This window comes from Tiliqua scincoides, chromosome 1, assembly GCF_035046505.1.
Source record: "Tiliqua scincoides isolate rTilSci1 chromosome 1, rTilSci1.hap2, whole genome shotgun sequence".
Lineage (NCBI taxonomy): Eukaryota > Metazoa > Chordata > Lepidosauria > Squamata > Scincidae > Tiliqua > Tiliqua scincoides.
Window position 1 is genome coordinate 148612183 of NC_089821.1, and position 17704 is coordinate 148629886.

Here is a 17704-nt window from a genome sequence, read left to right on the forward strand (position 1 = left end):
CATAAGCTATTTGGCTAACATGCCCCCCCAAAACTGTTTTATTAACCATGAGTGCCATTAATGAGTTGCTGCTTGTTCTTGTTTTAACTAAGCCTGACATAACCATAGTAAGGCAGCTTGGTACATCTTACCCAAAGGCATCCCTAGAAGCAATGGATGGGTGAGATTTAACTTTTTGGCATTGTTGACTTTCTGAAAAGAGGCTTTATGCAAACCATAGCTATATCCCACAAATGTGAATTGCTGATGCCCTGGAGCAGATCCTCCACCTATTAGAACTTAATTGATACTCTTTTTTCTATCCTACTTCCCTTTCCTTTAGTTTTGTATTGTTGGACAATTGCCCCCATTAGGAAAGAACAAAAATAGTGAAGTTTACAAAGAGAGGAGGGGGGGGGGGAGAAAAGTAACCTATTCCAGGGTGAAGGAACTTTAAACAAAGAAAAAAGAAAACAGTTAAAACTCAAATAATACATTTTGATTAGAGAATGAAAGAGACATTTGCAAACCAATAAAAGCAACCACAAAAAATAATCTGGATGCTATGAGATTGTAAGTAAGAATGGTTCTACCATCTTCTCTGCAGCAGAAGTAATGCAAACGCAAAAGTATGGATGTACATACACAACCATGTTCACCCATGTTGAGGTGTTCATTTGTGCTGTATTTTGCATTATAGATAGATAGATAGATAGATAGATAGATAGATAGATAGATAGATAGATAGATAGGATCACCCTTTATCAATGATGTTTCTGAAATCTCAGCTGCGGGCTGGGACAGGTTCTTTTCTCCTGTGTTACCCCATCATTCAGTTATTCCATCTAAAGTCAGCTGTAATTATTGATCAAATTCGGCAGGGGGAGGTCTGTCGAAGCTGTGCATAGTGTCCAAAGGAGAGGTCATTACAGTGAGACTATGTGCACTACGATCTATGATATTGGGATAGTGACATATCCATTTAACACATCACAACACCTTACAGGATCAAATAACATGTTTACAGGACTGAACAGCCCTGACTAACCCACCTTTTGTCTAATCAGTAACACACTTGCAATACATGTTTGGGATAAGGCAATTACATAACCATCAACAGGCATGTGTAAGGACTAACCAATGCAGCCAAGTATGGTTGAGTATTTGCCCCCAGTGAGCACTAGTGTGTGCTTTCTGCAGCAATGTAGTATGTTTGAAACCTTAAGAACATAAGAACAGCCCCACTGGATCAGGCCATAGGCCCATCTAGTCCAGCTTCCTGTATCTCACAGCGGCCCACCAAATGCCCCAGGGAGCACACCAGATAACAAGAGACCTCATCCTGGTGCCCTCCCCTACATCTGGCATTCTGACTTAACCCATTCCTAAAATCAGGAGGTTGCGCATACTCATCATGGCTTGTACCCCATAATGGATTTTTCCTCCAGAAACTCGTCCAATCCCCTTTTAAAGGCGTCTAGGCTAGACGCCAGCACCACATCCTGTGGCAAGGAGTTCCACAGACTGACCACGCGCTGAGTAAAGAAATATTTTCTTTTGTCTGTCCTAACCCGCCCAACACTCAATTTTAGTGGATGTCCCCTGGTGTGAGGAAGAAGAACCTTCTGTGAGGAAGAAGAAAACACCCATGTTCTACGTACTATCACAACCATGGCCCCCTATGCCTGTGTCTGTATCATTTGTACCTTTGCTATTGCCCTGAATTGCAGAAGTGATTTAACAAAAAAGCTGGTATATAAAGATAATAATTATATTAAGGCTGCAATCTTAGCCACTCTTTCCTGAGAGTAAGCCCTATTGAACAAAAGAGGACTTACTTCTGAGTAGACCTGGTTAGGCTTGTGCCCTAAGTTAATTTTTTTATATAGTATTTCACTTGGCATGTTTATGTGCTGCATGCATTGATTAATTGATGAAATGGCAGAGGGTCATGGCTCAGCAGGTATAAATTAGAATTAATTCCTGTGCAATGACAATGGTTTATAACTGGTTACAGTCTACTCCATTGATCTTGGTCCAATAATGTTAGTAACAGAAGCGACAACTGAAAGGCTTAGAGGCTTGGTTCAGATGTGTTCAACAAGGAAGTTGCTTCTTGCCTTAATTGTCCCTCTAAATAAGATCAGTCTGTCTCACTTTAAAAGAGAGCTCCTGATTAATCAACAGCTTTGTGGACAGCAAGGAACAATTTTCTATATGGGGGGAGAGACATACAAAATTATAATAATAACGAGCATGCATGATGCAGGGTATTCCTGTTCTGCAGGGGGTGCAACTAAAGACAGGTTGGTGTATTCCCCAGGCTTGTTGAATAATGGAAATCTCAGCTTCTGTATTACTGGCTTTAAGCAGTTAACTTCTTGGCCAGAGTTCTTCAACATCAAAGGAAGTATTTGTGCCTTTAGATGCCATATGTAATATTGCAGTAAGAACCGATTCTACTTTTTAGATTAGTAGTTATGAATACACCTGCTCAACTGAACTACTTTCATGATGAAAGGTCATGAATTTTATTCTGTATGTTTCTTGTTGGCTGTGTGTGATTTAACTTCCAGGTATCTTGTGTTTTGCTTTATTGTATTTGTGCAGGGGGAGGGGGGAGAGGTAGTGGTGGTGCCTGTAACAGCTGAAATGTCTAATCCAGGATTTGTCATATGTGTTTTGGTAAATCTCCATCTCTTTCTATTGTCTGTAATAAAGGGGAAATGAATGTTACACTCAAGTATGTGCAAAGCAGTCCCAATAGCTTCTTTTTTCTGAAAAAAAAAGCAGCTCTGGAAGGAATCTGTTATAACTGGAGAATCAGCAGGTGGGGAACAGGGTGTGTGTGTGTTACGCCTCTTCACCCACCCACTCTGTATCCACTCCAGATTGCCCTCTGAACTGTTTCTGCAATCAGGTTCCAAGCATATGTTTTCTTGCATTTAGAACCCCATGGGAGAAAGCCAACTTGAAAGCCTATTTGGAGCAGAAAAATGGCTTGTGAGAAAATAACCACGCATCTCTTTGCCATAAGCCAATTCTTTGCTAATGGAAAGTGGTCACATGTTTGTAGTGTGTAGTTTGCTCCTGCAACATAAGCTGATAGAGAAAGTGGAGCTCATTTAGAATAACTGTCCTGTCTTTTATTCTTTTTTTTAAAGGTTCACACAGAATTGTGTTGGGGCTTCTTGGGCCCTGATGCCATTTACATGCCCCCCCAGCACTGCAAGGCAGAGGTGGGAAAATTTCAGCAACCTACTGGCTGCTTGTGTTGCCAGGTGGCATTCACCCTTTTCAGAGGGGGCAGCTTTCATTTGTCCTCAACTGGGGCTTTTTTTCCTATTTGACCTGCAGCTTTGGAACAGGGTCTTTGGAACCTTTTGGGGCAGTGGACTTGAAGCACTAGGCTACCCTCCCCAGCATGGTAGGTGGTGTGCTGGCAGGATAGTCAGGAATGAGCCTAGCACACATTTTGAGGTATGCAAGGTCAGGGAGTGAGACAGGACCAATGCTTGTCTGAGTTGGGAGGCTGGTTGGCAAGCCCCTTGGCTGGGTTAAGCAAAGGCCAACATGAGGTTTGACCTGTGTGGGTCGGTGCTGACCAGCTGCCTCAATCCTTTGGAGCTGGCAGGGATAGGCTACTCTTGTCTCCAACTGGGCAACGCCCTAAGCCAAGATATGATACTCTTTGGGGGTCTGGGGGAGGTAGATTATGCTTGTGTATAGATGTAAAGTTAAGCATTTGGGCAGCCCAATCCTAGGCTGCCCTACCGTCAGTGCTGCAGCCCCAGTGCCGGTAGTGGGTGTACCAAATGCGCACGCTGGCAGGGAGGCCTGGGGGAGATTGACCCCCAGCAACTACCACTGAGCAGTGGCATGAGGGAGTGGGGAGGGTATGGGGAGGAGGTATTTCTGGGCAGGGGGAGGGACAGGACCAGAGGGGTGGAACTGGCAGAGGCCTTCTCTGCTGAATCCTATCCCCCTTATTGGGCTTGGAAGCCTGACAGGAGGCTTTTGAGTTTATGCCAGCAGAAACAGCTGACACTGACTCAAGATGCTCCATTGAGCAGGCTGGGGCTTTACTCGGGGGTAAGGGGACAATTTTCCCTTCCTCTGAGAAGACCTCCAGCCTGCTCGGATCCAGCACAGGATCCAATGGTAGCCGTTTGGAGCTGCCGCTCCTGTACTGGATAGGATTGGACTGTTAATATATAAGGCATATGGCTGAAAATGCAGTTTACTTCTTAAAAGCCTGGCTTCAGCAAATGTGCCAAATTTGTGGGTGTCGTTCGAAAGGAATCCACGTTCACTAGCACTGAAAACGGATCATGTTTGTTGTGTTCACACAGAGATTAGATTGTACAGCTTTTTGAATCAGTTAAGTTTTCCACCCAGGGCCAAAAAGAAAAAAAAGTATAAAACAAAGAGGAACCTTTTTAAAAAAGGTTATATTTAACCTTTATATTTTATATTTATATTTAACTGTATATTTTATTTATTTTATTGATTTGAGAAATTTATATTACATCTTTCCCATCAAATGCCCTCGAAACAAATGTCCAAGGCATCATTATATTTAGCAGGGGAAGAGCAACTATCCCTTAACGGTGTCTTTTCCAGTGACTTGCTGGTGTCTCTTCTGCCGTTTTTGTTTTAGATTGTGAGTCCTTTGGGAACCTTTGATTTATTTTACTGTGTAAACCACTTTGTGAACTACTCTTGCTGAAAAGCAGTATATAAATATTTTAATAATAATAAAATATTTACAAGAAATATGCAGAGTTCAGAATTTAGGTTAGAAGGGTGCAGACGAAAAATCCGCATTCACTCATGATCCAACCCATAATGCACTAGTAACTAGTATCCACCCCAATCAAACCTTAATGTTCAAGACATAGGGCACAATCCTAACCAGGTCTACATAGAAGTAAGTCCTATTTTGTTCAATGGGGCTTACTCTCAGGAAAATGTGGTTAGGATTGCAGCCATAGTTGAAATTCCTAAGTGGCAATAGCTTCTTTTTAGGCCTCTGGGATGTTGATAGATGTTACATACTCCAAGCGTTGTTATTTTTTCGGGAGCTGTTGTGTAGTACCTGTGACTGGCACCCTTGAGAATTAAATAACTTTTAAAGTTTCAGACTCCTTTTGGTCAGGGTGCTTTCTTAAATAGTCTTTTTAGAGATAATCTGACCCCATTTATATGAGCTGTCTGTTGCCATCTGCTGGTGAGACTGTGCTTAAAACCCTGAGGGGTTTTAAAGAGGTTTGCTAAATATTGAACAACGTGTCTATGTATATATAGTCAAAACAATAAAAGGCCTCTATATATCCTGAGCTAATAAATCTTCCTGAGAACAAAAGTCAGCAAAATCAATTCTTTATCCTATAAAAATGGCAGTTTTCCCTAAAATATATTTTTTCTGGTTGTAAAAGTGCTTTAGGAAAACCCTTCTTTTCCTGATTAGACATCATTCTCTAGAGCTGATAAACATTTATATACCCTAAGCATTGCTGGCCTTTGGTAGACATTGGAAACTAAAGGTCATGTCGCGATCGTGTTTTTGCAAAGACGGTACACATTAGTGCTTGGGTTCGTGTTTACCTTAAAGTAAACCTGAGGCAAAAGATAACAAATGTCTGATCTCAAAGATCATAGAGATTATAATTTGGCACAAAAGAGCCTGAGTTTATCAAGTTTATAGAAGTATGCTTGGAAGCTTCCAGGCAGGCTATAAATGAAAGAGCAGAGTGAGCTTGTTTCATGAAGCAAACCCATTCTGAAAAGAAATCTTTGCCCAGCTGTAAATGTTGTGGACACTGCAATGTGTAGGGCAACTAGACAGTACTGTAGGAAAGCATTGTTTAAGCACATTTTCATATACATGGGAGAGAGGAGGAGTAAAAATTTTAGGACTGCGCTGGATTTCACCCATAAAATGGGGGAAGTGGTTTAATAAAATCTTCCTTGCTTACCCTTTTGTTTACTGTACACTTCCTGTTCACAGCTGCTTGTTTTCCTGATCTGCTGCTGTAGTGCCTTTTTAAAAAAAAAAGGAGAGGGGACTCCTTCAGGCAATCCTACTCAATCAGAGATCTTTGGGGCAATGTGATGATTATCCCAGTATGACGAAACCAGTCAATTTGATGACAAAGTCATGCCACTAGTCAAATCAGAATGATAGCATGAAGCATTCCCCTTACTCTGAATAGGCTTTCTTGCTATGGCACACGGCCAATCAGATTGACTATATGGTGACATCAGAAACCAAATCAGAGTTAGTGCCAATGACTTTGGCAGGTTCAGAACACGGATGTAATTGGCAGTGACATCATCACATCACTGTCCAAATTTGGACCACCCTGCTCTAGGGCCTCTAAAAAGTTTGAGAACCTATGCTCTATCATCTGCTTTCTGTGTCTTAGGGGCATCATGACTAAGAACACGCAGCAGTCAATAGACTGGATTGTAAGAAATGAAACAAATGCCATCAATATAATATCCATTTCCAATAGCCATACAGATATTGTTGAAAGATTATTTTGGGCAAAGCTTTTGCAACAGGTCATTTTGGAACCTGTTCACATGATAAGTCGCTGTGCTCAAATTTTAAGAGTGGCAGAAGATATCTGACCCTCTTAGTTTTTGTGATAGGCCATCACTGCCAGCTCATTAAGTAATGTTTTTGAGAAGGCTACAATTGGGCTAAACCTGAAAAGGTGTTGGGGCCTGTCAATTTCATTAAGGGTCATACCATACCTTTCTCTTCCCTTCAGCCTTTTCCCATCATTCTTGAAACCCTTTTAGGAGTATCCAGCCTAACACATTAACTGTCCTGATCATTGTTATTGAGGGGTGGTACAAAAAAACAATCAATCATTATTTGAACTGTGCTTTTGGTGCATATTAACTGTGAGTTAATATAAAACAATAAGTGAAAAGTGCTTTGTCATGCCCAGGCTATAAAAAGGTTCCTAACAATTTACAAATGCAAGTTTCTAGTGCCTCAAGAATGTAGGAGGGTAAGCTACCTGAAGCAGCAGTCCCACCTCTTTTCTTTTTCTCTAAATATGTTAATTTAAGGAAAATTGCAGCCTAAGGCAATGCACCTGAATCTTTACCTTGCCGAAACCATTAACGCACAGTTGCATTCATTCTTCTGCCTTTATAGTGCCCCCTAATTAGTTTGAACTGCAATTAACAAGAAGATTGTTTTCACCTTAGCGTTATACACCTGCGAATACCAGAATCTGATGTAGCTTCTGATAAGGTGAGCGTTTAACAAAACAAAACAAAAAAAAAAACTTTATTTTGGGGCCTGATGCTACTGTAAGAGACTGAATTCTAGTGTCATGGGTGTCAGTGACATTAAACTACAGGAAAATCCCCTGGAAAAACCCTTCCCCTGTAAGAATGGAGCTTACTCTTCTGCCAGGGAGCCTCCTCGCTGTGCCTTCAGTTGCCCCCAAACATTGTGCCAGCCAGTTGTGACAGCCTGAAAATTTAAGCTCAAAGCCTACTGGGGCAATAGAATAGGGAAGTGGCTGACTGGTGTGAAGTTAGGGGGTGATTGGAGGCACAAAGAGGAGGCTCCGTGTAGAACAGTAAGCCCCATTCACCTGGGGGAAGGATTTAACGGGCGCTGGATCCAGCTTGTGGGCTGGGGTTTTTTGCCTGCTGATTTTGCACCTGATCCAGAGCCCTGCGCACCGGCTTACTGCAAGCAGGCACTGTCGCAAACGTGCCATAAGGCATGTCTGCAGCCATTACCATGGGCCCAGTGCCAGAGCTAACCTGTTCCAGGGTGGGTGGAGGGCAGGGAGTGGGTGGGAAGAAGGCATGGCAGGGAATGGAACAAGGTGGAAGGGGAGGGACTGGCGGAGCTCAGCTCCACCAGATCCTGAGCACTGTGTTGGGCCGTGCAGCCCAACACAGGACTCCTTGATTCTGCGCTGGCTGCACAGCTGCCGCAGAATTGAGTAGCCCCATTGTGAAGCTACTTCCCTTACCTGCGGGAAGGGGACAAAAGTCCCCTTATTTTGAGGAGCTGCAGCAGGTTGCCCAGTTGCATGTTGGATGCCTCAGTAGCCATTTTGGTGCCCTGGCAGCCTTGCGTGCCGGGCAGCTCAGGATTGGACTGTTAGACCATAAGAACCCCCATCTGGAGGTTCTGGACCCCCGTAATGGAGGGTGTTTTGTAGACCGCTATGGGGAAAAATGGGTGATGCCTTGTATTACATGAGTTTCAGTTAGTGAGAGAATATATAAGCCACTGAGTTAATTATTCCAGCAGGCCCTCTGTATTTGTTTTTAATTCCTTTCACTAGATCCCCATCCTCATTCACTATCTTGGCAAAGCTATAATTTTGTCTGTAGACGGGCATGTCTGTGCAATATTTGATTGAAAACACTTTCTTGGCACAAGCTGATTCAACAGTGCTGGGTAAACTGATGTACTGAATTCCTATAATGTTGTCTGCATTGACACCTCTAGAAATAAGGATTACATGTGTGTAAGAATGTGTTAGGACTCCCATGTCTTTGGCCTCATTCCTACACTAAGTTATATTGGAATGGTTCAAAGCCAGCCCTGGTTGCCTTTCCCAGAAGCAAAGTGACTCTGAAAAGTCCTCTGATATTACAAAGGAAGGCTTTAAGTTCTTCCTGCTACTACAGGATTCTGTGTATTTATCAATAAGCACAAAAGTGCCAAACACAGTTTTGAAACCAGAAGTGGTCTCCCCCTACAAAGTGGTGGTGCTCAAAGCTCCACCTGCTAACCCGCTGAAGTACCTTCTGCTTTTTTCATCCTTTGTTCCATTATCACCCAAAGCCATTATTTTTAGAATGCTTACAAATCTGGACTCTGCTGAACAGATACTCAAATGGTTGACAACAGGGATCAGTAAGAACATCTGTCTACTACAGTAATTCTTCCCCGTGCATTTGCTGTGGTATAACTGACAAAACAAACCCCAGGCTTCACACTGGACTTTAATATAGATGAGCCATAGATTATTAGTACTAATAGAGATTAATAGATAATTCCTACCTTAATTAAGGTGATCTGCTGGTTCATGATCTTCTTTTACCATTTCTAATGCACTGCAGAAACATTGATGGTCTTCTTCTTCTGATGTCTGTAATACTCTGAGTGAACTCCTTAACAGATAGTATCACCAACATGCTGAGCCAGTCCTCCTCCATCATGATGCTGAGAAAAATATGATTCTACTGTAAGCATGGGTGTGGTGACTATGATGAGTAGGCAGTCTCTGAAAGACTTCCTTGGCTGATGTTTCTGGAGCATTTTCTGGTGTATTCTTTCCTCCTGTCTTTCAAGAGCTGCTCGATATACAGGTCTGGCTGATCAGATTCCAACTTTATTTGCTGCCAGCCTCTCTTGATTGGCCCAGAAGCAAGAGTGTACTTTGTAACTGTGTTCATCTTGGCTACCACATGGTCATTTTGACAAAGCAAGACATGATGGCTCACAGTGCTATGAGAGAGAGAGAGAGAGAGAGAGAGAGAGAGAGAGAGCGCACAAAATGTTTGAAACTGTATTAACAAAAAGTGGATACATTAAGCATCTTGGACATGCCAGACATCACGAATGCCTCCAGGTAGGGTTGCCAATTCTGACAGAAGCCTTTCCTGGAGATCCCACCCCCCAACATAACATGTTGTTATTAAGGACATGCTCTTAAAATCTCCACAATTGTTTTCAGTAGTCATCTGGAGATTAATGCTGATTCCTAGAACTGTTTAGGCCACTTCTGAAGGGTTGGGAACACTACCTCTGGTCCATATACCATTAGTTTTGTAATATGCCTTAACCCAAGGGTATGGATAGACTCCCCTTTCCCACAGTGGGCAATCCTTGCTAGCAAAGCAAATGGCCTAGGACAGCATTTCTCAACCAGTGGTACTTGTACCACCAGTGAGGGGGTGTCCAGTGGTACTCACAGGACCCCTGCCACCTGGCAGTGAGACCAGCAACACAATGTGTCAAGCAGTGGCAGGAGGCTTTGCAGGCAGAGCTCCAGTCTGTGCTTTTTGAGCACTCAGAAATGCCTTCCTATCTGCCCTGAGCCTCTTAACAGTGTATGTTGCAGCAGGTCTGGTCTCCCAATCCAGAAGTGGCGATGACATCATCACCAGTAGCTTCAGGTGGTACTTCCTGCAGGTGGACCATGCGTAATGGTTCATCAGGGGACAAAGAAAGAAAGAAAGAAACTTTATGTTAAATAGATTTGTTTCAGCAGGTGTGGTTGGGTGAATGTGCATAAAAGAGCCCATATACAAAACTACATTGTTATTCCTGCTTAATTGTCCTTTGGCACAACAAACAGCCACTAGTTGCATATGCAGTCACTAATACAGATTAGGATCTCCATATTGTCCACAAGCATGCATTGAACAGGATAGAGAAAAGTATTCAATGACTTGGATAGTGAGCCACTATTAAAGGATGTGGGGGGGGGGGGGGTAACAACTTGACCAAGTCCACACATGACTTGCTGACAGGTGTGTAGGACTTAATCCAAGGCCTTCCAAATGCAAATCCAGCTTCAACTATAACACCTGCTCTCATTGCTAGTTCTTCCAAGTCATTTATTCCTTCCTCCTCCCCTCCCTGCCCCCCATGCACTAAAGTTAAAGAGAATCTCAATGCCCAAGCCTTCAAAAGAAAGTCTTTAAGGAGTTTGCCTTCACAACACCACTGAGATATAGGCAGCTATTACTCCCTTTTTAACCCATTGGAAATGGCATGCTCAGGGAGAATTGCTTGCCTCAGGCTATATAAACACATGTGACTTTCCTCTGAACCCTCACACTTCCAAACAAAGAAACAAAAGCAAACTTGGAAAAAATAGTGCATGTTTTTACATAGAGATGCTGATCCAGTTCTCCACCCTCCTTCCATCAGTTTTTTTGGGTCACTCTTGATTTATATATATATAGAGAGAGAGAGAGAGAGAGAGAGAGATGCTGCTAACTGCTGCTTTACAGCTCACTAAAGAAGAACACAGATCCACTTGCTCAGTGTGTTTTTTTAAAAGAGTTTCAGCATTTGTCTCACCAGTCCACCTGTTTCGATTCAGCCTAAGCCAGTGTTTCTCAACCAGTGATACCAGTGGTAATTGAGGTGGTGTCTGGGGGTACTCACTGGATCCCTGAACACCTGCCACCCAGCAGTGAGACTAGGAATGTGACAGAACAAACCGTGGTAGGAGGCTCCAAAGCATGCTTTTCTGCACTTGAAAAAGCCCTCCCGTCCATCCTGAGCTGTTTTTTCTTGCATCTGGCCTCCCAACCCAGAAGCAACTGGTAATGATGTCATTCTCAGTTATTTCCATTGGTACTTTGAAAAGGTGAACCATGTGAAGTGGTGCGGCAGAGGACAAAGGTTGAGAAACACTGGTCTAAGCAATCACATCCAGTTGTTTTGAGAGCTGCCACCTTACAGAATGACAAAAGTACGGGACAATAGACATTCAGATGTCCTGTAAAGGTCACTTTAGCATATGTAATTTCGCAGAGATTGTTGTTTACATGCAATTATAAAGATGTAATTACCATTGTAGTCCTAATGATGATTGTAATTAGCTTTGTAATTGTCATAAACGGTTTATGTGTTAAGCGTTTAACAAATAAAATAAAATGCAACTGCTTTAGCACCACTGCAAACTTGCCCTGTCCTCTTTCCCCAGTGGTGACACTGAGCCTGCTAGATATGCAGGAAACATAACTGTACTTGTAAAGATTCCTCAGTTTGTTTTGTTCCACAGATTGTGTGGTGTGCGGAGAGGGGGTCAAAACACTCACATGTGTCGTAGCGTCATGAATTCAAGGGAAATATGCAAAAGCTGAAATTGAAACAAAGGGATTCTGTTCTGCGCATGGTTCATAATATTATTTAGTAGAGCTCTCCAGTGTTCAGAGCACTTCACAAGTATTATTTTTTCATCCTTCCAAGAACACTGCAAGATAAGTGAATTTTATTATTCCCATATTGCAGCTGGGGGGCTGAGAGGGCGTGGCTTGCCTCAGGTTACCTAGTAAATTAGTGGCAAAGGTGAGGTTTGAACCAAGGACTTTATGAGTCATAGCTCAGGCTCTTAGTCACTTTGTTACACCTATAGCAGCATCTAGTCTTTCCCTCTGGCTGTGTAGGGGTTGGGTTTAGCCGGACAAGGTTGGGCCCTACATTAGTGTGACTTAGGCCAGTTTGCACCAGTTAAGGTTTAGTGTTATATTTTAAAACTCTTATCTTCATGTGGCTTTCAGAATCAAAGTGCTCTTTTGTTTTTTTAGGTACTGCTGCAAGAGCCAAATGCTTTCTGTTTTAATGAAATATGCGAAAGGACTGGTTATTGTGTATTTTAAAGACACACATGTCAACCTTGTCTTCTGCCCCTGCCAAGATGTTTGGAATTGCTGCAGTACAGCATTCAAGGCATTCTGGTGATCTCCCAGAAAGTCTTTTTTTAATTTAATCTCTAATGGGATTAACAGCTTCATTAAACTGAAAATCTGCCATGTTTCAGCTGTTGTGGGAAACTGAACTTTCTGAATCTGAGTGCTCTTGCAGCTCTGAATGTGAGGCCTGAAAACAGCTTTCTGCAGTCTTTCCTTTGTTACCACCTTCCTTAATATCCCTGTTTGCAGATATTACCAATGGGGGAAACAAGGTGAATTGACATCTCGAGTGAAATATTAGCTCCTCACCTGCAGTATGAAGATAATAATACTGATGTGTTTTAGGTGATAAGTTACCAAGAGAATCTATATAAACCTTAACTGAGATAACATATATGAAGTATTTTGGGTGTGCCATATACACTTGGTGGTGCCATAGCTGGCCCAGCCAGGAAGTGAGATGATGCAGCTTGTATCAGGACAGGTGATGAGCAGATTTGGGGTGGCTTTGATTTATGTTTGCAACGACTTTCCTCCAGTGCACTGCAGAGACAAGCTGCACTGATTGGCCTTGCTGGCTAAATGCAAACTGGGATCAGATCATCCCTTTCCCTCCCTACGCTCAGTTCTCACATGGGGATTACAGTTTAAAAGCCATTTCTGCCCAATGTTGCATATATGCAACAGGGACCTGTGGGTTGGGCAAAAATGGGTTAAAATAAATGCATCCCTTTAAAGGCTGTATGAGAACAGAGTGCTTTGTTACCCCCTCCTCTCCCCCTGTACTCACATGGTGTACTCACTCACATCCCTTAATGTATTCCCTTTAAATGTGAAACTGCTTGTGAGGATGGAATGTGGTAAGGAGGGAAGCACCTCATTTCCCCCTCTACTCCCTCCAGTGTTGCTGGAAAAAGATGGGGGGAGGTACCATTCTCCAGATCACCTCTTCCCCATCTACTTGGTGCTTATGAAGAATCACCTAGGTGATTTGGAACCTATTGCCATCCCCCCCCCACTTTGGTTTATTTACCAAGAGCATGGCATGTAGCCTCTATGCTGTGCATTGCTTATGTTTGATACAAACACCACTTCCTTTCATATCACACAGAAGCAGCACATCAGAGGGAAGGCTGCTAGCTGTGCTCCGATAAATAAAGAGAAGGGTGAATGGGGGTGCTCCTACTTGTTCACCCACAGGTCCATGGGTCCACATGTATGGGTCCACATGTCCATACTCACTGCCCCCAGCACCGGGGGGGGGGGAGGTCTTAGGTTGGCTGTGGTTGGGGCTGTTATTACAACTGTCTGTTGCTTCACAAAAATCATGACAATGCTGTTTGGTACGTATCACCTTGAAGCAGCACTTAGAATCAGCAATGTCGGATTATAACCCTGCCAACCCCTGCTAACTGGGTAAGAGGCACTTTTTAAGTGGATGCTCTTCTTTTATTTAGCAGGGGGAGAGGAACTGGCCCTCCTCACTCCAGCATTGTCTTTTCTCCTGGCTGTCTGCTGGTGTTCTTTTGCATCCTTTTAGATTGTGAGCCCTTTTGGGACAGGGAGCCATTAGTTGTTCATTTGATTTTCTCTGTAAACCGCTTTGTGAACTTTCCGTTGAAAAGCGGTATATAAATACTGTTAATAATAACAATAATAATAATATATAATTGTAGTATATAAATAAAATATGTGTACTTTTATTGCAGAAATACTGCAGAAAAACACTACTGGAAAGCAAGCAAGCCTCAATTAGATTAGCAGCTTGGAGACCATTCCAAACACAGGAAAATGATATAGAGCAGATAGATGCTTCTTAGGGTCATTGATTTTGGGATTCACTGATTAAGTTTACTATGTAAATCATCAATTACTCTTGTTGAAAAGCAGTATATAAGTACTGTATTCCTAATAATAATTGATCCTGTAAATTAGTGCTTTTGCATAGCTGAAGTAAAGGTGCTTCATTGGTCCATAGAAAAGGCAGTGAATGAGGCATATATAGTGCAGGAAATGGTAATGAGATTAGACTTTCCACACATTGACTGAGGAAAGGTTTACACTCTTAAGCACTAGAAAACAAACCATTAGGCCAGACCTACACTATGTTGAAGTATAAAAGAGTTCTTGAAACGCAGTGATGTGATACAAAACTTTTTCATAATGAAAATTGTGGAACAAAGTTTAACAGCAGCACAAGGACAAGAAACTGAAGGATAAATGTTAAATAGGAGCAATTAGCTGCCCCTTAACAATTCAGAATTTATCACTGATCTGTAGTGTTGTTGTTCTTTAGTGTTTTGAGAATAAGTAACCGGATCAGCTTCCTTTGCAACAAAGGTAATAAGCAAGCAGATCTCATATCTAGGCTCCCGAAATAATGACTTTATAATGTAAAGGCATGCAATGAAATTGGGTGGCAGAGCAGGATGGCTGAAAGTAAACATCAGTGGTTGTACACACACCTCATAAATGCCAAGTAGGAAAAGCCTTTACTTTTAAATAAGGTGCAGCATCAGCTCATTGTGGAAATAGAGCCAGCCAAGCATATGCATAGACTCTGTTCGCCAGCATCACCATCAGTGTTCTGTATTGACTTCCAGCTGAAGGGGCCATGCACTGACACTTGTTTGAATGTTGACATCAAATGTAGAATCCAGCATGATTTAACTTCTGCAAGTCACCATAATTTGTAATTCAGGGCACAATCCTAACCAACTTTCCAGCACTGGTATAGCTGTGCCAGTGGGGCATGCACTGCATCCTCCAGTTAGGGGGTAGTCACAGAAGCCTCTTCAAGGTAAGGCAATGTTCATTCCCTTACCTTGGAGTTGCATTGCCCTTATGTCAGTGTTGGAAAGTTAGTTAGGATTGCAGCCTGGTTTATAAGACACCATAAGACTGTTTCAAGAAGCATGAAAAATATACCTATTGGTAGTATGCGTGACCCAACCACTTAGTAAGTGGCAGGAAGTCTGCATAAATTGCTTGAAAACCGTATCAGCCATGCATGGAGAGGGCCTTTGATCACACAATAATTTAGTTTCTATAAATTGACAAGAACCTCTAGTATCAAGCAAAGATGTAGATTAATATTTAGATATAAAGAGATACTGCTGTCTCTTGCGTATGTAAGATGTAGTCTTCATCAAACAGATTTAGCAAAGGAAATTAAAGGAGAAAGGCTCTTCTGGATTTGTATTGTTCGGAACTAAGAAACACTTATTTGCAGCCCTAAATTGTTAAGCTGCCATGAAATGAGGAATAAGCACAGTAGCCAATTGCTGCAATTGTTAATTGGTATTGTTGCCACAGAATCACAAAATGTTAGAAGTGGCGGGGGCGGGGGGAGGGCCTTGGAGGTGTCTTGGTCAGTCCCTCAGCTTAGTGCAGTTCCAGCCAATCTATGCACTGTATCTTAATGGAGCCTGAGTCATGTGCACACCCAATGTCAATCTGGCTACAGATAAACGGATTGCGTTGTGTAGCGTGTTTAAAGCTCGTTAATGCGTTTGCTTTGGCAGTGTTACATTTTTGGTAGAGCACAGGGACAAGTAATTTGGAAAGAGTAGTATTTTTAAAACAAAACTTTGAAACTCACTGTCTTATCCCTTATGGAATTTGCACATCTTTAAGTGCTGCAAGTTTGATTGATTTCCAGTTATTGGACAATTGATTTGTCTAATAATTGTCCAACAGTTGATTTGGGGAGATGCATTTTAGCAATGAAACTTGTTGTTTGTTTTACTTGAGCCCTCCTAGACAGAATAAAGGTTTGCCAGACCAATACATAGGATTTTTCATGACCAAAATAAGCATCTGTTCAGTTATGAGGAAAAGCATTCAAAATTTCAGGTCAGCAGATCATAATACCCCCACTTTGTTTCCTTCTTTTGGGTAAACTAAAATAATCATAAATTAATATTTACAACTTTTCTAACAATATTTGACAAAAAGATTTCAAGCAAGGATTTGTGGCTTACTTTGGTGCTGTTGAAAAACTGTCAGGGAAGTAAGTAAGTGGGAATCTTGCACACAATGCCAGTAGAACTTGCAGGACTGTGCCAAGTTTGTGGTATACATACTAGTACACATACCAAGTTTGCAGTATACATACTAGTCTGTATTAGCAGATAAAATGAACACTGCAATCCTTATAGACTGTGTTGCAATCCCTGCTACAACAGTAGGATTCCTGGGTGAACATGAATAGGGATGTGCTGCACAATGGTTTGACTTTGGAGAAGCCAAGCTGAAATGTCTCCAGGGGTGTTGATTTAATTTAAAATAAACATATGGTCCAGCGGACACCTAATTATCAGCTCTCAAACCACTTAAGTGAAATTATTCCTTAGCGCATAATTGCAGGATTGTTATGAATGACATTATTGCAAGCAGACAAGATCTGCTTCTGCTTTAGACTTCTGTTCACATCGCTGCTATTTCTGTAAGTAGCCCATTTTCTTCCAACTTTTTTATTTTAACATTTGCAAGGACCTCCAAGCTTGTAAGGAGATGGGCCATTCTGCTTGTCCCTAATTGTGTTGGTTTATGCAGTACTTTTTACATATGTGGGCATAGAGAAATTTGCTTATAAGAAGCTACTTGTGAGTCTGTATGTGAATTGTTATGGTAATTTGAGCAAGCTCAGACCTGGCAAAAACTGGGTTTGTGTCGCATGAAGTGACCTTCACATCTGTGTCAGCCAGTGGACATTAAGTAGTGTAGTCATAGACGGGTCTCAACTAGCATGCACAGATTGCAGGAGATTGGTGGTCCATAAGTGTAGTGCCAAGCTTAGTCTATCCTAGAAAGGAAGGCACTTGAACTCTCTACTGCATGTGTACTGTGATGCTTTTCCAGCATCTACACAAACATTGTAATAGCACAGTGTTTCTCAGACTGTGGGTCAAGACCCACTAGGTGTGTTACAAGACAAATTTAGGTGGGTCATCATTCATTCAATGCATTAAAAAAAAATTTGATGCCATCATGGTACATGACTGCATTTGGGGAAATGTTACAAATCTGTACGTTTAACAGGCATAGTAGTATATGCTTTTAATAATGATAGTAGTCAATGGGGTTTGCTTGGGAGGATTAGGAGGGGTCTTTATTTTAAAGAAACTTTTAATTTACTTAAGTGATTTTGTCACATGGGGGTGTTGAAAATTTTCTTTCTTGACAGTGTCAGTTCTGGCCCTGACTTATTACTTCCAGGTTAATGACATCATTTTTGGTGGAGCTGTTGAGTGTCATTCTCAAATGTGGGTCCTAGTGCTAAAACGTTTGAGAACCA